Here is a 19,148-nt window from a genome sequence, read left to right as displayed (position 1 = left end):
TTTGTCTTTTTGGCTTTTCCCAGTTAGGGGTCGCCACAGCGGAACTCCAGTCCGCTAATGATTGGCAGTCGATTTTTATGATGCCGAGTTGCCAGCCCAATGCCTAACCTACAGCGAAGGCACGCCCATTCACGTATGTCTTTCGGAGGCCACTCAACCACGGGGAGGACAAGGGAGTGAAATTTTCATCAAACCTATCCACTAGCAGATTTGCTATCTCTGTGGGGCAGTGTATTTGATACCGTTGGCCACTAGTTCTGCACATGCTTGGGTCATACCTTTTAGGCTACGTACATAGCTGTAAAAGGCCTTATGGTTATCCTACGCGGTACTTGCTAAGTTTCTCTTAAAGGAGCCCTTGGAGGATTTGACAAGTTGTCTTATTTTTCTGTTGAGGCTGAGGAGTGTGCTTTTCCCTTGTTGGGCTCTGCTTTTGTTTTTTTGGACAGCAATTTTTTGCATTTATTAAAAGTTTGATGCTGGATGTCCACCGTGGTAGCTTGCTTTTACTTGGGTCTCTGGCTTTGATTCTTTCTGGCACAGCCAATTTTATACACTTATTCAAGGTATTGTACAGTGCTTTAGTGTAAGCTTTGGCGTAGTTACCACTTCCAACTTGAGTTGGGGCTTGGAAAACATTTATACCTTCACCTAGGAGGGTATAGGTTGCCTTGGTGAAGTTCTTTAGTCTGATTTCACCCTTTGTGAGTTCTGGTGTTAGTGCCAGCTCAAAGGTGACTGATTTGTGGTCAGTTTTAACTAATGAGGGTTCGACAGTTGCAGCAGTTGATCTGTTTGAAATGTTGCTGAGGACCAGATCTAGAATGTTTGTTCCTCTTGTTGAGGTATGGACAATTTGTTCCAGGGCATTTGAATTAACAAAGTCAAGGAACTTTTGTGCTATCCCAGTTGATGATGGGGCAGTTGAAATCCCCCATAACCAATGTTTGATAAAATTTTGATTGTCTCCAATTTGGTCAAATAGGCTTTGTGGGCATTATGACCCATGGAGGGGGATCTATAACTGGGCTGTGACTTGAATGGGGGTCTTATCCACCGTAACCTGGACCTTGATTAACTCCATGGAGTTGTCCAGTCTAACTAGATTGGAGGTAAAATTATCTCTAATATAGATTGAAACACCGCCTCCTTTGGTTTTCACACATTCATTTTGCGATTTAAAGGTGTGGAAGGCATTGCAGCCTTGCAAGGCTGGGGTACTCTCTGAGGTCTTGAACCAGGTTTCTGTGACTGCACAGACATCTACAGCTTCTAGTGACAGAAGTGTTTCCAGGGAGTGCAGTTTTTGGTTTCAGCTCCTAACATTAGCGGCATGACCCTTATTTTGTTCTGATTAGTGAATTTCATGTTGGTAATGTTGTTTTGGACACGTTACCTACAAAGGGCACTAAGGAGGAGACAAGAGCCTTTGCCAGTAGCCGAAAGCCTAGAGGTGCCACGTGTAAACCATCCTTGGCAAAGCAGCGAGGTTTGTCGACCTTGGCTTCCCAGGCTGACAGGAACTGGATCCCCTTTGAATGACACCAAAAACTAAGCCAATTATTTAAATCAATCATTTTTTGTTTATACTGTGGCATCATTCTAGGTGAGGGTGGTATACTGCTCAAGGCTACGGACAAACCTGCCTTGGACACATACTCAGAGAGCTCAACCATATCTCTCTTCATATAGTTCAGTGAGGTACATCTCAGGCTGTTGACACCAACATGAACTATGACAGAGTCACAATGGTACTTGTTGCTGAGAGACCTGACTGCATGCATGATCTGACAAATCCTGGCACCAGACACGCAGCTGACCGTGACTTTCTCTCTATCCAACCTGATAAGTGGGACATTCATATGTCTCACTATTGAGTTTCCAGCGACAAGAACAGACCTAAGATTCAGCAATGCAAAGTTACCGGCCTGTGCTGCATGAAAGATAAAGTAGCTGAAGAAACATTTGCATTATTATCTGCAGAAGTGAAGACTCGTGCTCAGATGTAACAGAAGCTCCTTTGCTCCAAAACACCATCAGCAGTTGCAACTGCACAAAATAATCACCACCACTCCAGAAAGCATACCCTGCATTCTCCAGTATAGGTAGGCCTGAAAGTACGTGCATGCCTAAGTAAGAAACTCATGTTTAAGGTCCTTGTACTGGCCTCACCATGAACACAGAGCCCTCAGTTTCTAATCTTCATACAGCCCAAGGGTTTTCATTTGTTTTTCATGCTTCCTGCACTCAGCAGTTGTTGGATTACGAACAACATTCTTTAGGCTGTTACTGTATACAAATGTTGTTTGTTTTACTCTAATGAACAGCATCCTGTGGCTGCTGCCAGTGTCATGATGTTCTTGGTGTACTGCTGGCTATCAAATCACATTAGGCTCCACTGAAAACCCTAAAATGCACTTTAATGAATTGAGTGTTTCATTTTATGACGTTTCTGCTCTGGTGGCAATCAAATGCACGGTGCTTACTGTAACTTATTCTAAAAGTATCAATTACACAAATGGGGTGGGGGTGAGGGACAGACATGCTCTTTCTTTTAATAGTGTATTAGTTCCAAATTCGACAGTGAAATATCTCTTCCATAGACTTGCCCTGGTTATGTGAACTAGCTGCAGGCTATTAAAATAATGAGTCCAGACAAAGTCATCTGATCTCATGGTTGGCGCATTGCCCAAAAAGTCAAGTGAGGCCGCCCACAATTCCTAGTCAGTTTATTCCAGACTCCAGCCAGCCAGACTGTTGAAAACATTAATAAAATAATCTCCCTCCCCCCTACAAGAAGGCTGCCAAAACATGCAAGACTCCTAGAATGATACAACGGTGCCCTCTGCAGATAAAACAAAGAGCTGTAGCTTATTTTCAGTGCAATTTTGTTCCGTAAAGCCTCCTCTACATGAGATTTCCTTCCTTTTTTGTTATTATTGTTTGTTCATGACGAACATAGTTCCTGATCCACTATGTTTACTGACTGACTCATCACCAAGGCATTACATTATGAAATTCCATAGATTAAAAGGATGAAGTTAACAGTTTTCTTTCAAAATTTTTCATACTAAGAAGCCCATATGTTCATTTCTTCCAATACTTAACTATGGAAAGTTTGAGTATCTAACATTTTTTGAATAATACATTTTTTGAATAATACTTATCAATAACATTTACAACATTTCAGTTTAACAGTTGGGTCTTGTAGGCAAGAAAAAAATATGATTTCCAGTGCATGCTACTTATTCTTGGATTCCATGCAAATGTAAAAGTAATTTTAGCAAAGTAGCAAATGCCTGTACTACACTTGCCAGCTACCTACATCATGCAGTTAGGCTGCATCAACCCTGCCTAGCATAGCTCTCAACTGTCCAGATTTTCCCAGAATGTCCAGATTTTTGCCTCACATATATATATATATATATATATATATATATATACATACATATATTTTTTTTTGGTTTGTTCTGCATAAAATGTGTGCTTTTTCGGTAATTTACTGGGATGATTTGTGGATTGAAGCCACTAAATAATGACATGCACTTGAGTTTCAGACTTCATGTCCTTCAGAAAAATGCATGTTAACACGAATCCTGTTATTCTAACAACTTTCTAAGTTTATAAGAGCAAAATTTAAAAGTTGTCCTTATTGTTGGGCCTTTGTCCAGATTTCTTGTGCTAAGAGGTTGTGTGAGGTATGTCCCTAATACAAATTCAGTCTAAGCTATCAGTAGAAAAGCTACATTTGTTATCTTCTACAATATGGTATACATTTCTCGGCCATCTGCCTTAATGAACAGGCAAACCTTCTGCTACATTTGCAAAAGTGCAGAACAGTCACCTCTAATGACTTAGTGCAAAATATAAATGTTCACCGACACAGCCTGAGATGCTGTATAGTTCTGAACTTGTGCTATCAGCATATACTATATGCAGTACAATATGACTAGGCCATAGCATAAGAGAGGCAAAATAAATTCAAATATTAACTATGTTGTACTTACTATAAGTGTGACTTCTCTGTTGGGGACACAACAGTGACTGACATCTAATCTACCAAACTGCTCAGTTACTTACCGTATAGCAGAACATTTCTAGAACACAGCTGCTTGTACAGATATTTTCGTACTGCTGCGGCTGCAAACGCAAAGTAGTAGCTGCACAACAATTCAAAACCAAGGCAACACTTGTGACAGAGTTGTGGAGTGTACAAGCCTGGGATGAGTGGCCGTTGTCAGTGCACTGATTCCTTGATGTGACACTGCATGCCACCACTACAGAACATCTTGTCTGATGTGGACATAACTTCCACATGACTAGAAATGTTCTGCAGCACTGCAGGGACTAAATATACTTTGAAATATTTCAGCATGTCTAGCCAATGCTCTTATGCTTCCTGCCACCTTAATGTATCGTCTACACAAAGGAAGGCAGTTTTGAAAGTGATCAATAACATGCAAGAACACATTTTAATACCTTCTACTGTGACTGGCACAGTGTTCAGGTGCTTCTAGTCTCAGTAATACCTCAACTAAATCTAAATGTGATCCTTATACAGCTACTACAACACACACATACACACACACTCACACAACGCAACTCAAAAGTCTGCTACCTATTTTCCTTAGCAGCATTTTTCCACACTGTTCTACCAACAAGCTAGTTGACAGCACTGAAGACAAATGGTGTTCATTACTTGTAGCAAGCAGGTGTAACTCATTTGTGTACTTTGTCTTTCACATTTGGACATTCACGTTACCCCAGCTCATGGGAATTACCATTAAATAAAACATGGTGTGTCTCAGTATTATGCTCCCTCTAGGAAATAGAATCTAAATTCTTCTAAACTTAAAGCTTAACCCTAAATCTCTGATATAAACACAAAATACTAACCATAACTACCAACCTAAAATCCAGCCCTAAAACACTTACCACAATCCTAAATCATTATCCCTAACTCTAAAAAAAGTAACTCTAACCTTAAACCTAAAATCCTAACTCAACCTTAAAACACTAACCTTAACCCTGAGACACTAGCCCTACAACAGTAACTCTAAATTTAAAAACTAACCTAAAACTCTATTCCTAACCTCTAACACTACCCCTAACTGTAATCCTTTTTTTTTTTTAAACAAGTTTATTGTTTTAACATATAAGAGAAATATCATAACAATTTTATACAAATAATTAAAAATAGGTATTATTATAATATTCAACAAAACAACTAAAGTATTTACAAAAATACTGTGCTATTGAAATTAGAATTTTTTTAACAAATTTTGTAAATTATCCCATACAATAAAATGTGATGTTTTTCTAGTTGTTCTCATTCTAATTGTGCTTATTTCCATCCCTAACTGTAATCCTGAAGGCATCTTTAACGTCTAGCTCTTTTTTCAAAAGTGCGCATTACTATTGGAGTACCAGCCTGAAAAGAATGCTTCAAACAGCATACCTAGTAATGATGTTGCTTGCACATATCATCCCCATGTTCACTACAAGTAACCATTACCCAGATATTCACCAAAAAAGGGGAGTGCAGATGGATCTTGAAACAGCTTAACAATTATTCAGAAATTCTTCTCAAAAACAGTACTGCATAAAAGCTAAGTAGTAAAGATTATCTAGTCTAAACCTTTTACCATAATTAACAGTTTGTCTCTGTTTGCACTGCAGTATTGTACTGGCCCAGTCATCTTAGCATGCTCAGTTTTCTCTCTGAGCAAGTTAGCAGCACTGTCTGCATTACATTAAAAAAACAGCTGTTGGCTAAATAAATTGTCAGAAACAATTTTACCTTCAATCATCACACCACTCAAGACAACAGAGCATCCATAAAAACTTTTTGACAATAGCCTTATTAGTGTAGAATAAAGCACAAATTTAATTCAGATTAATTTTCTTCTGTCTTTATAAAGCAATGCAGGGAGGTGGCAAGCTTTGAAATGGTCTAATATAATAAACTTAGAAAGCATGTCAGCATCATCCTTAGAGTTCAGCTAGAAAGCCTTTAGAAATACACTCAGAATATCTTTATTTGAAATAAATACAAATGATATTCAAACATCCTCCTTTCTAAACAGTTTCTAACTAATCTCTTTCTTTGACAATATCTTATTTCTTACACTGTTTTAAAGATTCTGAGAGAGATGGGACAAGGCTGGATTATTATGTAGGTCTGGAAAATGAATGATTAATTAGCAATGGTATGGTGTCTGTGAAAAACATTGTTAGTGCAGGGTTGATAGAAAACATTTATATTGTTATGAACATACAATTAAAATAAGGGCTGAAGCTTTGCTGCTGTCAACAAACAATTCAGTACATGAAATTTCATGTTAAAAGTCTTTCTAAACTCTGGTATAGAAAGAGGTGAAGATTAAGAATTTCTAATATTAATGTATTCATTAAAATTCTAATGCAGATTATATTTTTTGCAACACACATAACCCACATTCAAACACAAAATATTGCCCTATATCTCACTAATTTAAAACTCAGCAAAATAACCATTCAAACTTTGAACTCAATAAAATTTTTTTTCAAAAAAACAATTTTTGTATGGATCAAGCTTCCAAGCACACATTACTGGGGGCAAGGCCCTCACCACTGGACCTATACATGCTAAATCCATGGTCAAACAGGCATAGGGAAAATAGATACGGGAAAAGACCCTACACAGTGCCATCACTGCAAGCATGCAACTAGAAATTACACAATTATTTTATATGGAGAACAGTGACTGTGGAGTACAAAAGAGACAAGTTTAAATCAATGAACTGAATGAGCTTTCACTTAGAATTTGTCATCTAGTAGGTTAGTTAACGTACGAAAATGTGCAGTTAGTGCAAACTGTACTGTGTCGCCTTCTGTGCAGCACATCGCTCTACTTCTGATATCATTAGATCCTCTACCAGTAATAACACAATCAGTACCACCAAAATAACTTGTTACTGGCATGTACTTCCATTCTACTATTTAGCAAACTGACTGTTATAAAAATTCATTAGCATTTAATTTATAGGAGCTTCTACCGAGTAAGGACAATGCATCATTTAAGGTGCCAGATTCATGTAGCTGAAAGAAAACATCAGGGCCCAGTGCTGGGCCTATTCTGACAAGCTGTTGCTAAACAGTTGTGTTGTCAGCAGAGCACCTTTGATGATGATAAAATGATACCTCAGTCCTATATGTATTCAATATCATTGACTGTTTGGAAGTTTTCTGCTTAATTGAGCCATTACCAGAGTCTTCTACACCACACCAATTTTGTACAGTTGGGGGTAATTTAACATAAGCTGCTGTGTTTAAATGTGAGTTTCACTCTATTCAGTGTGTTTTAAGAATTCCTTAACACTTGTCTCATTCCACAACAAGTATCTGAATCATGTTAGAAGGGTGTGCTTACACTACTTTTAGACAAGTATGTTTCATTCCAGACTGGGTAGTTTATAATCGTGCAAAGTGCATGCATTAGCAATAGACTACGTGCCCCTACTTACAACATACCACCTATTACCTTTCTTCGGTACATAAAATGTGAAGATGTGAGGAGAAAAAAGTAGTTACACAGTGTGACAATAGTTTCAACAAAGTCTTGTGAAGCTATCCATATTTCTTGCTAGAACTGTATTAATCAATATCACTGCTATACCGTAATGTAATTTAAGTCCATCTACATACTCTTCCTATTTTACTTTACCATACTTCCTAGGTTTGAAATAAACATTTATTCCAAGATATCTAACATTTAATAAAATAAAAATAATTAAAAAAATCATTGCTGCTGCTAGCAATGATATAGCCCTTCCAACTCATCGAGAATAACACTGTGCTGAAAGGATGTGGTAAATCACTTTATGGTACTGTTTTTTCCGTCCTCTTCCTTCAGGTGGAAATGTTCATGCAACCTCCTTAGAAGCAAAAAACATTCTGGAAGAAACCAAAGACAGTAGCCTACAAGCAAACAAAGGATGCCCAGAAGCTGAAGTCTGTGTCATTCAGTAGCATCCTGTTTGTGTACTTTCATGACACTGTGAGTCATCCTAAAGCCACAGCTGAAACCTTTCAGCCATATTTTTTTACCATGAATTCAAAGCCCCTTGGATTTTTTTTGTCTTGGCTGTTGCTGAGGTAAATACCTGAAAATGAACATCAAGGCTTTAACTTTAACAAGGATGTTGTCTTGGCAGTAATTCTTAATGGACAATTAGACCATTGCTAGGTGGTCATTGGCTGTGATCATGAGCCTGACTCTTGTTGAACCTGTAAAGATTTCATTCTCTTTATTATTCCCAGTTTATGCAGGGCTGCAGTGAACCATTAATCTGTGGGCTGGCTAGCCAGCCCCGTGTTCCATAAGACAGAGTGTGGAACATCAGAGGCATTTAACAGAAAACAGCACAATGCATGACAATGGCATTAAGAAGCCTTAACATCTATTCCTAAACAAAAATCCCTCCCACTTTAGACCTATTTCTATGCTTCTTACATTTGGAAAAATCCTAGAAAAAAGAATCCATGCTCACTTGACAGACCTTCTCCCCAAAAAGCAAGGCAGCTTCTAGGGAGTTCACTGTATCACGACAGCTCTCTGGATCCTGTCTAATGAAATCCTACATAACATGGGCAAAGAAAATCTTACTGAGGCAGTTGGCATAGATTTAACAAAAACATTCAGCCTTACAAAGTAATAGAAACTAACATTAGTGAAGATGCCATACCCTGGTTTAAAGACTTCTGGTCCAACAGATCCTTTAAAATGAAATTAGGAATGTCTATCTGTATTGCAGCACCCTCTTTAAAGGTGTCCCTCAAGGAGCCACTCTTGCACCTCTTCTTTTCCCTATATTCATTAATAAACTCCCTTAAGCTCTACCACCCACCTCAATCATAAGGATGCAAACTTAACTCCAGAATGATATCTACATTCACTCAATCAATGGTTTGTGCAATTCAAGCTCCTATTAAACCCCTCTAAAACAAAATTAGTGCTGTCCTGGCACACATCAAAGGCATGCCAAAGCTCCAAAGACACTTTACATTGCAGATATGAACAATTCCCTCACAGGAACAACCACATTCAAATACTTGGGAATCTGTTTTGACTCTTAATTCCCTGAAACAGACTGAAAAAACACATACAAGAAAATAACTCACTACTCTCTGGGTCAGAAGACCTACATGACAGCACCAGCAAGGGCAGCTGTAGGCAAAGGAATTTTACTTGTCCAGCTGGAGTACGAACTGCTCATCACTGCTACAATATCAAAGAAAAACACAACCCCCTACACATAATCCTCAAAAATATGCCATTTCATCACAAACTTACCTCATCAAGAATATCACTGCACAGCTCTCTCTAAAACCACATGGCTTCCCATTAATCAAAAATCTAACCTGCTGCTGACCGCCTGTTTTACAAAACCCTTTAACTTCTTCCAATTTATAGTAACACCCAGAACCTGTAACCATGCACCATTGCAGGGATGTTCATATGCAATCCCTGAAAGGAGCTATCAAGATTCATTCATCCAGGTAAGGAAGAAATAGACAAGGTTTTAGCTACCAAAGAATGGATCTTTATAAAGAATCCAGGCAATGAAAGAAGGTCACATTGTAACTTTTTAAATTGAATGGATGCCTACTCACTGTCAAAATGAGGAATCTCCTGTTTGGACACCAAATTCTGCTATGCCAAAAGGCACCCATCATGTCAATGATACCATCCAGGTGTTCTCCAGCAGTAAGAAAGTATAGTTGTGTACACTTACCATAAATGTAGATGTTCGAGTGTATTCACTGTTGCAGTCATTACATTTGGGTTATCTGCTTGCAGGTAACCCTCAGGCAGCCTGATTAACAAAGTCTTGGGTCCTGCATCAGTTGCTGTCCCTTCTTCCATGACGTCAAGTCGTCAGGGGTATAAAGCATGCAGTTGATGCCATTACATCAGTTTTTTTTTTGCCCCAGATGTTTGGTGCCCTCCAAATGGGGAGTAATTAAATACAAAAGTACAATGATATACCTCCAACAAAAAAGCAAATACACCAAAAAGGCTTTTAAGCATAGTAAAGGAAAGTAGAGGTATAGCCAAAAGAAGTTAGGGGGCTGGAGGGAGGGTAACCAGGACTGCAACAGTGAATACACTCAAACAGCTACATTTATGGTAAGTGTACACAACTGTACTATGTTCTTCGTGTTTCAATGTTGTAGTCATTACATTTGGGTAGATTCCCAAAGCTATGGTTGGGAGGAGGAATTTAGAAAGCATTAGGACCAGCTATAAGGCCCTGCAAGACTGCAGTGGCAAAGCCAGCTCTGGATTTAGAGAAATTTGGCAAATGATAATGCTTGGTGAAAGTATGTACAGATCTCCAGGTAGTAGCTTCTAGGATGTCCCTGGTAGGGATGCCTCTGAGAAAGGCTGTAGAGGTAGATGCAGCCCTGGTGGAGTGAGGTCTGATCCCCTGGGGGATAGGTTTTCCATGGTCCTTAGAGCAGAAATGAATGCAATGGCCTATCCATTTAGAAATGGTTTGCTTTGAAATAGCCTTCCTCTCTGCCCCTGCAGCAAATGCTACCAGCAGATGTTCAGATTTCCTTTGCGGTTTAGTCCTGTCCAAGTAGAATCTGAGTTGTCTGTGCACATCTAAGGAATGCATTATCTGTTCCCATTTGTTCTGTGGATTGGGAAAGAAGGTTGGCAAATGAATGGACTGATTAAGAGCCACACTGGATACCACCTTGGGCATAAAGGATGGATTGGTTCTGAGGGACACCCTGTCTGCATGAAAGATGATGAAAGGCCCCACTGCCATAAGGGCCTGTAATTCAGATACCCTTCCAGCTGAAGTGATTGCTAAAAGAAAAGCTGTTTTCCAAGAAAGAAATTTTAAGTCTGCAGTAGCAGCTGGCTTGAAAGGAGGTAGAATGAGTTTCTCTAAAACAAAGTTAAGGTCCCAGGCTGGAGTTGGAGCTCTCCTGGGTGGTCTCAAATTTTTTGGCCCCTCTGAGGAACTACTTGAGCAGTGGATGAGAGAAGGGGGGGGTCTGTGTTATAATGAGCTGAAATGGCTGAGGCATGGATTTTAATGGAGGAAAAAGACAGGCCCTAGTGAAGCATCTCAGTTAAGTACTGTAAAATCTGAGGTAAATTGGGCGCTGCTGTGCTTATCTCTTGAGATTGGTTCCAGGCACAGAATCTTTTCCATTTTCAGCATAAGATTTTCTAGTGCTAGGCCTCCTTGCCTCTAAAATGATATCCATCACAGGTTTACTGAGGGATGGTAAAGGAGAGATTATGCAATTAGCCAGGCTGCAAGGTTCAGTGTTAGAAGCTGAGGGTGCAGAATCTGATTCTCCTGCTGAGACAACAGGGAAGGAGTCTGAGGCAGGTGCCATGGGGATAACCATGACATACTGTGCAGGAGGGGGTACCAGTGTTGGTGTGGGCAGTCTGGAGCAATCAAAATCATCTTTGGTTTGTCCTGTTTGATTTTTAGTAGTACTTTGGAGAGCAGAGGCAGAGGGGGGAAGGCATAGACTGATAGGTTTTTCCAGCTGAAGGACAGAGCATCCACTTTCCAGGCTTGTTTGTGGGGAGTCCTTGTGCAAAATTTGTCCAATTGGTAGTTCTGGGGAGAGGCAAACAGGTCTATATCTGGGCTCCCCCATTTGCTTGTCAACATGTTGAAAATCCTTGGTTCCAGTTTCCACTTGTGTGGGTCCATGAGGTTTCTGCTTAGTCCGTCTGCCAGTGTATTTCATTTTCCTGGCAGGAATTGAGCTTGTAGGTGCACTTGGTAGCTCAAGGCTGTATTCCACAATGCCATGGCTAGTCTGCAAAGGGGGTAAGAATGTGTATCCCCCTGCTTGTTTATGTACCACATAACAGTGGTGCTGTCCGTCTTTACCATTAGATGTCCTGGAAGAATGCGGTCTTTGAAGGCTGTCAGAGCATTCTGTACAGCTAACATTTTTTTTTATTGATATGCAGGTGCATTTGATTTGGGTTCCATTTGCCCTGAATGCACTTCCCTGCCAGGTGAGCCCCCCATGCATAGTCTGATGTATCTGTTGTTAAGGTTTGGGTGGCAGGGGGTGGTGTGAAAGGTAGTCCCTTGATTTGGTGGCAGGCCTCTGCCCACCAAAGGAACTCTAGGCGTAGGCAAGGTATGATAGGAATCATTGCTTTTAGATCCTGAGAATGTTGACACCATAAGGCTGTAGTTTTCTCATATGCAGTCTTGCATATGGAATTAGAAGAATGCAGGAGGCCATGAATTCCAAGGCTTGCAGTATTTGTCTTGCAGATAGCAGGGTTTTTATGGCCACTTGTTTGAAGTAGGTCGTCAAATGAATTTCTCTGGAGTGAGGTAGGCCATCTGGGAAGTTGTATTCAAGCTTGCTCCCAGGAATATAATTTCTTGACATGGTATCAGGTGTGATTTCTTTTTGTTTATGGTGTACCCCAGACAAGTTAGAACCCTTTGTACAAAGGCCAGATGATTCAAAAATATGTCCTGGCTTTCTGCCTGAATTAGACAATCGTCCAGTTATGGGTATATTTGAATATTTCTTTGCCTGCAAAATGCAATAACTGGAGCTAGGCACTTTGTCAATACCTTGGGCGCAGTAGATAAGCCAAAGGGCAGTGCAGAGAACTAATAGTGCGTGTAGCCTGCTTTGAAGTGTAGGTATCTTCTTCAAGATTCCCTGATTGGGATGTGCAGGTATGCTTCTTTTAAATCTAATGTTGCCAACCAGGCATCTTTGCCTAGCATAGGAAGTAATTGGTGAAGAGTCAACATCTTGAATTTTGGAATCTCCAGAAAGGTGTTTAGAGTAGACAGGTCCAGGACAGGACGCCATGAATTGTCTTTTCTGGGTACCAGGAAAAGTCTCGAGTAGAAACCTTGTCCCTTTTTCCTCTTCTGGTACCAGCTGAATAGCCCCCATGCTTAAGAGAGACAGTACTTGTTTTTGGGCCTCTGCCCATTGATTTGGGGGTAGATCCAGCCACCTGCTTGGTGTTGGCAATATGTGGAAGTGAAATCTGTATCCCTGGGACACTATATTTAAAACCCATTTGTCCTGGGTAATGAGTTCCTAGTTCTTTGCATGAAGAGCAATCTTTCCCCCCAAAGGGGCAGTCAGTTGATAAGTGCTTGGAAATTTTAAAAGGAAGTCATTGAGACAGTTTACCATAGGGGGAGTCTTATTACTCCCAGATTTGGAAGTGGAGGCCCCCCACTGCTTAGTCCTGTGTGTCCCCTGGGACTGAAACCTGGGGTTTTTGCTGTGTCTGGGTTTGGCTTGAGAAGACCTGGAAGGGGCTGGAAAGGACCAATTCTTAGAGGGCCAGTGCCTACTAAATCTAGGAGGCTGAACTTGTAAGAAATCATTAACAGTTTGCATAGATTTAGCTTTATCTTCCATCTTTTTAAGAACTTCCTCAGCCTTGTTGCCAAACAGGCGGTCCTGATTTAAGGGACCATCCAACAATTTAGCTTTAACATGATCAGGCAAAGATTGTTCCTTAAACCAAGCATGCCTTCTGTGCACAGACCCAGTAACAGTGGCCCTGGAAGAGGCCTCTAATGAATCAAAACCACATTGCAAAGTATGTTTTCCAACTTGTTCAGCAGAATGCATTAAATCCTGTAATTCTTTATTTCCACACAGTCAGGAATCACATAATTTTCTGTTTAAGCAATCCAATAACATGTAGCTGTTACTTTAACATATGAAACTGGCAGTTTAAAGCCCCAATGGCCAAGGTTGCAGAAGTGTAACCCTTCTTACCCCATCTATCCAGCGCCCTGGAGTCTCTATCAGAAGGGGTAGGATTTTTAGCAGTAGAAGCCTTAATGCCCTTGGGCCCCTGTGAAACAGTCTCTGGATCCGCAATTGGATTTTTAAAAAGGAACTTGTGTGACTCAGGGACCATGTAGTATCTGTCTGACTTTCTGGGAGCAGGAGGCAAGGAATCAGCGGTAAAACTAGATTCTGAAAAAGCATCATCAACAATGTCTAGTACAGGAGGAATAGCTAAAGGCCTATGCTGAGGTAAGAGTAAGAAATACCTAAGCCTCTTTTTTGAATCAATAAAATCCTGGCTTTCCCAGTGGAAATGCTCCCTTAGAGTATGTAAGGTTTCCCCAAAAGAAAAATCCTCTGGAGGGAAAGCAGAGGGAATGGAGTCCTCTGCATCAGAATCCTCATAAGAAGATAAGGGCAAATCCAGATCATCAGAAGAATCAGAAAAAAACAGAATCCTGGTCATAGGATTCAAAAACTGCTTCAGTCCTAGGCCTCTTAAAAAAAGGGGGGGGGGGGTTGGCTACCCCTGATTAGAGTTATTACATCTTCAGCCATTCTTATCATTTGTTTTTTAGGCATAGAGGCCTAAGCATGTGGCCTGGGTGTCGTTTTTTTAGGCATGGTTCAAGATTTAGGCCTAAGAGAAGAAGGAGACGTTGGTTTAATATGCAAGTCCATAGGCCTGAATACACCCTCAGAAGCCGGTGCCTGCACAGTGGCTCTGGACCCATCCAGGGTAGAGACATCTGCGGGTTCCATAGTTGAAGCATCTCGCGGCATACCGGACTCTGAATGGGTCTCAGTAGAGGCCTGCGAATCAGAAGTAGCAGGAGTCAGGGGCTGCGAAAGTGCCCCACTGAGTACAGGCGAACTGGCGACTGGATTAGGAGAAGCGCCGTCGGCAGATTTGGACCTCGGCTGCCTGTCTCTGTCTTTATCTTGGCATTTTTTAAGAATCCTGGTAGTTGGATGGCTAACCGACGACATTTCTGGATAATTAAACCGAGAACCGAAATATTTAGAGGTGAAAATGTACCGACGATGGATAGTGCGCTGATTAAATAAAGCACAAAACCGACAGCAAGGTACATCGTAGTCAGGGCCTAAGCAAGGAATACAGTATGAATGAAAATCTTTGTGAGGTATTTGCTTTCCACAAGTAATGCAATGATTAACTTTTACTGACATCGGTAAGGAGCAAGAAAAAGTTTCCCCAATGGGGTACTTAGCTTTAGTTGAAGACTTTGGTTCTGAAACTCAAAAACGAAAATTTCAGGAGTCGGCTGACCGGCACTTGCGAACTGCTTCTGCTTCGGGCACCACACAGCAAGAAAGACTGATGTAATGGCATTGGCTGCATGCTTTATACCCCTGACAACCTGACGTCATGGAAGAAGGGACAGCAACCGATGCAGGACCCAAGACTTTGTTAATCAGGCCGACTGAGGGCTACCTGAAAGCAGATCACCCAAATGTAATGACTGCAACAGTGAAACACGAAGAACATCCCCTGAAGTATGGCCATCTAAAGCCAAATACAGAGGATGTGCTGGCTGAAGTCACCAAGCCTCACTATGTATTGGAATCTGTCAATCTCCATGATAAAAAAAGAGGGGGGGAGTTAAACCTCAACCATTTTCTTAAAACAGGACAGTCTGTAGAGTCCTACTGAGCAATAGAGGCTTAGTTTGTCCCAAGAGCTTCATTGAGATGGTCTTATTTCACAGTGGACCTCTTTTTTGGGGGAGGAATGGTAAGCTCCAGAATGTGGCCAGAAGTTATTGGTTCTACAAACCACCAGTCCTTTGTGATAATTCTTCAAATTGAGGCAAATTCAAAAACAAATCTCCTCCAAAGAAAGTCCCAGATCAGAGTAAGGGATGTGATGGAGCAGTTGATGAAGTTGTCCTTTTGCACAAATTAGCCAGCAATGATGAGGCATGCTGTGTGGCACTCCTGATTCTTTCTCAGGTACTAAGGTTCATCAAATATAAGTTTATACCGGACTGCATTTAGAAACCTTTTATTAATAAATCTGAAGGCCCTACCAGCAATCACAGTGGTCTTACATCTGGAGAAAGCTTTTGGGGAGTTTTGCTGACATTTCCTTTTCTCAGTCCTTGTGTAACTTAATATTCCGAAACACCCAATTCTAATGATTACACACTTTTATTTGGAACCATTACCAGACTGAAGGATGGATATCATTTTTCAGAACCTGTTCCATTTCTTAGTGAAAGTCAGCAAGACTGCCCACTTTTCCCCACCTCTGTACTTTAGCACCAGAACCATTAGTAGCACATTTCAAAGCCCATTCTTCATACCTTTCCTCCTACTGATATTGATCTGTACAAAGAAAATATTGCAGATACCCTGCTAAACCCAGAAAAAATATTTCTGAAAAGTTCTTTCACTCACAACATATAAGATCAGGTTTATCTAAATCAACGGTTTTAATAAATAATAATGCAGATTCCTCCATTTAACAGAAAGATATCTAGTGAATCTGGATACTGATATGCTTACGCACCTTAGAATTACACTGCATTCATCCATGCAGGACATTTATATATTTAATTTTTTCCCACCAGTTTTAATGACTTTCTTAATATAATCAAAGCTATATCACAAAATCATAACAGAAACCTTCTCCAAAAGATGATGGCGATGATATACATCGAAATCTATAAGACATCAAGAAATAATCAGAACAATTACTGAGCACATTTAAGACACATGATAAGTATGCAGGCCTTTTTCTTCTAGAAAATGATTCCTCTGATCATTTCCTGTAATTAGCATAGTTGCCTGCCAAATCTTGCATCAACATGAAAACTAACAACATAAAACTCTCTGCAGGCACCCACTCAATGCAACTGACATAGAACCATGAACCGACCGTTCATAAAATAAGGTAATCAGTATCACACACATAGCTAAAGCAAGCTCAGATTAAGCCTCAAGAATTTGCAGAAAACTGTAACACAAGAAATGCTTAGCCTGCCTCCTCCTTATTCAAGATCCTGTACTTTGGGTACTAGCCTCTAAACTATCCTCCAGTTCCTTTTTGCAAAGATCTTAAAAAAGGCTTCTGATCAGTGTCCATCTAGAACTGTCAGGCCACAAAACAACTATTATAATAGACCCTTTGACAAGATTTGCCCTAACACAGAATCAGAGGAACCAAACAAGGAAAGGGGAAAAATATGAACACAGAAAATCAACTTCAAGATAATAAGGCATACTATCAACTTGTGGACCTAAATGTAACGCACTATTAACACACACACACACACACACACACACACACACACACACACACACACACACACACACACACACACACTCATATATATCAACAAAATCCATATATAGAATAACTGTCCACAAAAAAATTACCATTCACTGAAGCACCTGAGGGAGACACATAAAATCGCTTTTGATCTAACACAAGTCCAACCTGCCCATTAGCCCCTGAGGTAATAACAAACCTGCACATATGAATCCCAAGATCAATGTTTCCTAGACACCAGCTGTTGTGTAGGAATGAAAGGAGCAGATAAATGATGGCTGGACCTCAAACCTGGACCCAACTCTTCATCTGAGCATACCAGACAGAGTCAAGATGATTAAAAAAATGTCAATTCCTTTGGGGTTAACACATACAGAGAATAAGGGTGACATATACAGGCTTTATCACATTGTCTTCAAAGAAGGACAACTATCAACCTTATCATTTTGTGCTGTTGCATCACCAAATTTGCCAAATAAAGGTCCAAAAACTATCTTAGTTCCACTGTAAAAAAATGGACCCCTATGACCAAGTTGTTTGCATGAATTGTTCCATTTATTTACATGACATAAACTTAATCAATAGATGAGGTCCAGCATTTACTGCAAATGGCTTCTTTTAATGACCAGTGCAGACTTTCTATATGTAGGTCACCAAAGTTCTTACAGGTTCATAGGCAAGTCCTAAGCTAGCTGCCCTTGCAGGACATTTTAAGCCTATCTAATTTCCTTTCTGTTCTTGAATAAACGTATTCCATTTGGTTAGAGACTGGCCTTACCCATCCCATGGTTGATAATTATACATTACTCCTAATGAGAATATGTGGGCTCACACCATAGATAACTTGAGGGACCCACACATGGGATAAAGCACGTAGGAACTGCCTCTGTCCATTAGTAGTACAGTGGGCAGTCCTGGGGTAATTTTTTTGTTTCCCATGCATAGATCCAAGTTATGCTTGAATAAGGACAAGGATAAGCTTTGTTTTATGTGGATGGCAGTATGTTCCAGAGCAGTGGCATCCTCTGCCAGATATACCTGTCCCTCCAAACCATTCTGTTGATGTTACAGAAGATGTTTAGATCCCAAGGCTAAGTATTTCTGATGCTATTTGACTTGATGATGTGCAGTAAATTCATCAGTACTGGGTCAGAGCATGGCCTGCTTGCCAGATGCAGATCACCTCTTAGCAGTCTGCAGGATACTGAGTATAGTGACAAGGCTTTGAGTCAGTCCATGTAAGACGTACTGATTAGGCCTTTTATTTTTTTAGTAAGGTATCTTTGTGAGAGTGCCAGTTGTTGCATGTATCTGGACAGATACCTGCCAAAAGGGTCATTATATTCAATGATTTGACTAACGGGGTCTGAGTAAAAGGGGACAATGACATCTCTAAGTCTAGACACAATCCCTTTATTTATATGCTGTGCAATATAGAAGGACTTTCTTATGACAATGGATACATGTTGACTGAAAGTTAAGTCACTGTCCATGTATGTTCCCAAATCCAGAACAATTGGGTCAACTCTTAGGGGCATATTCTTAATGTGGTAATTCCCTGAGATAGATGATTTCCCAAAGGAATTTTTGGCATTTAGGTTCAGTTCATGATTTTGGCACCAGTTATTTATTTAAGACAAACCTTCCTACAGGAAGGTTAAGTGATTTGGGGATTCTGCAAACTTAGTCAGCTAGAGACCTTTGGTATTGGCTTTTACTTAATGAAAGTAGATGCCAAACAGGAGAGGTCCCAGCACAAAACCCTGGGGGACTCCACTGGTGACTGGTCTCTTTGTGAAGGTAACTTCCTCTGTTTTGATTTCCTGAGTCCTATCTGTGAGCCAGTTGGCTATTCAGCTGGTGACACAGGGGTTTATTCCCAGCTTAGTTCTCTTTTTAACTATGCCTGAGTTGGGGGATTGTGTCAAAAGCTTTGGCCATGTCAAGGTATGTTTATCATTTTGCCTTCATCCATTGCTTTAGTGTTGTTAAGAAGAAGGACTGCTAATTTTGTACAAAGTCAACACTG

The 19,148-nt window shown here is 40.3% G+C and overlaps 1 protein-coding gene across 5 annotated transcripts in view; it reads right to left on the bottom strand.

Moving 5' to 3' along the window:
• Positions 1–19,148, bottom strand: part of JAZF1 (JAZF zinc finger 1) — a 1,846,146-nt gene that overhangs the window by 656,371 nt on the left and 1,170,627 nt on the right. The gene's annotated exons all lie outside the window — the stretch shown is intronic.

The sequence above is a fragment of the Protopterus annectens genome, chromosome 3.part1, assembly GCF_019279795.1.
Source record: "Protopterus annectens isolate FY-2018-M chromosome 3.part1, PAN1.0, whole genome shotgun sequence".
NCBI lineage: Eukaryota > Metazoa > Chordata > Ceratodontiformes > Protopteridae > Protopterus > Protopterus annectens.
Note: the sequence above shows the minus strand (reverse complement) of the source record. Positions and strands in the feature narration are given on the sequence as shown.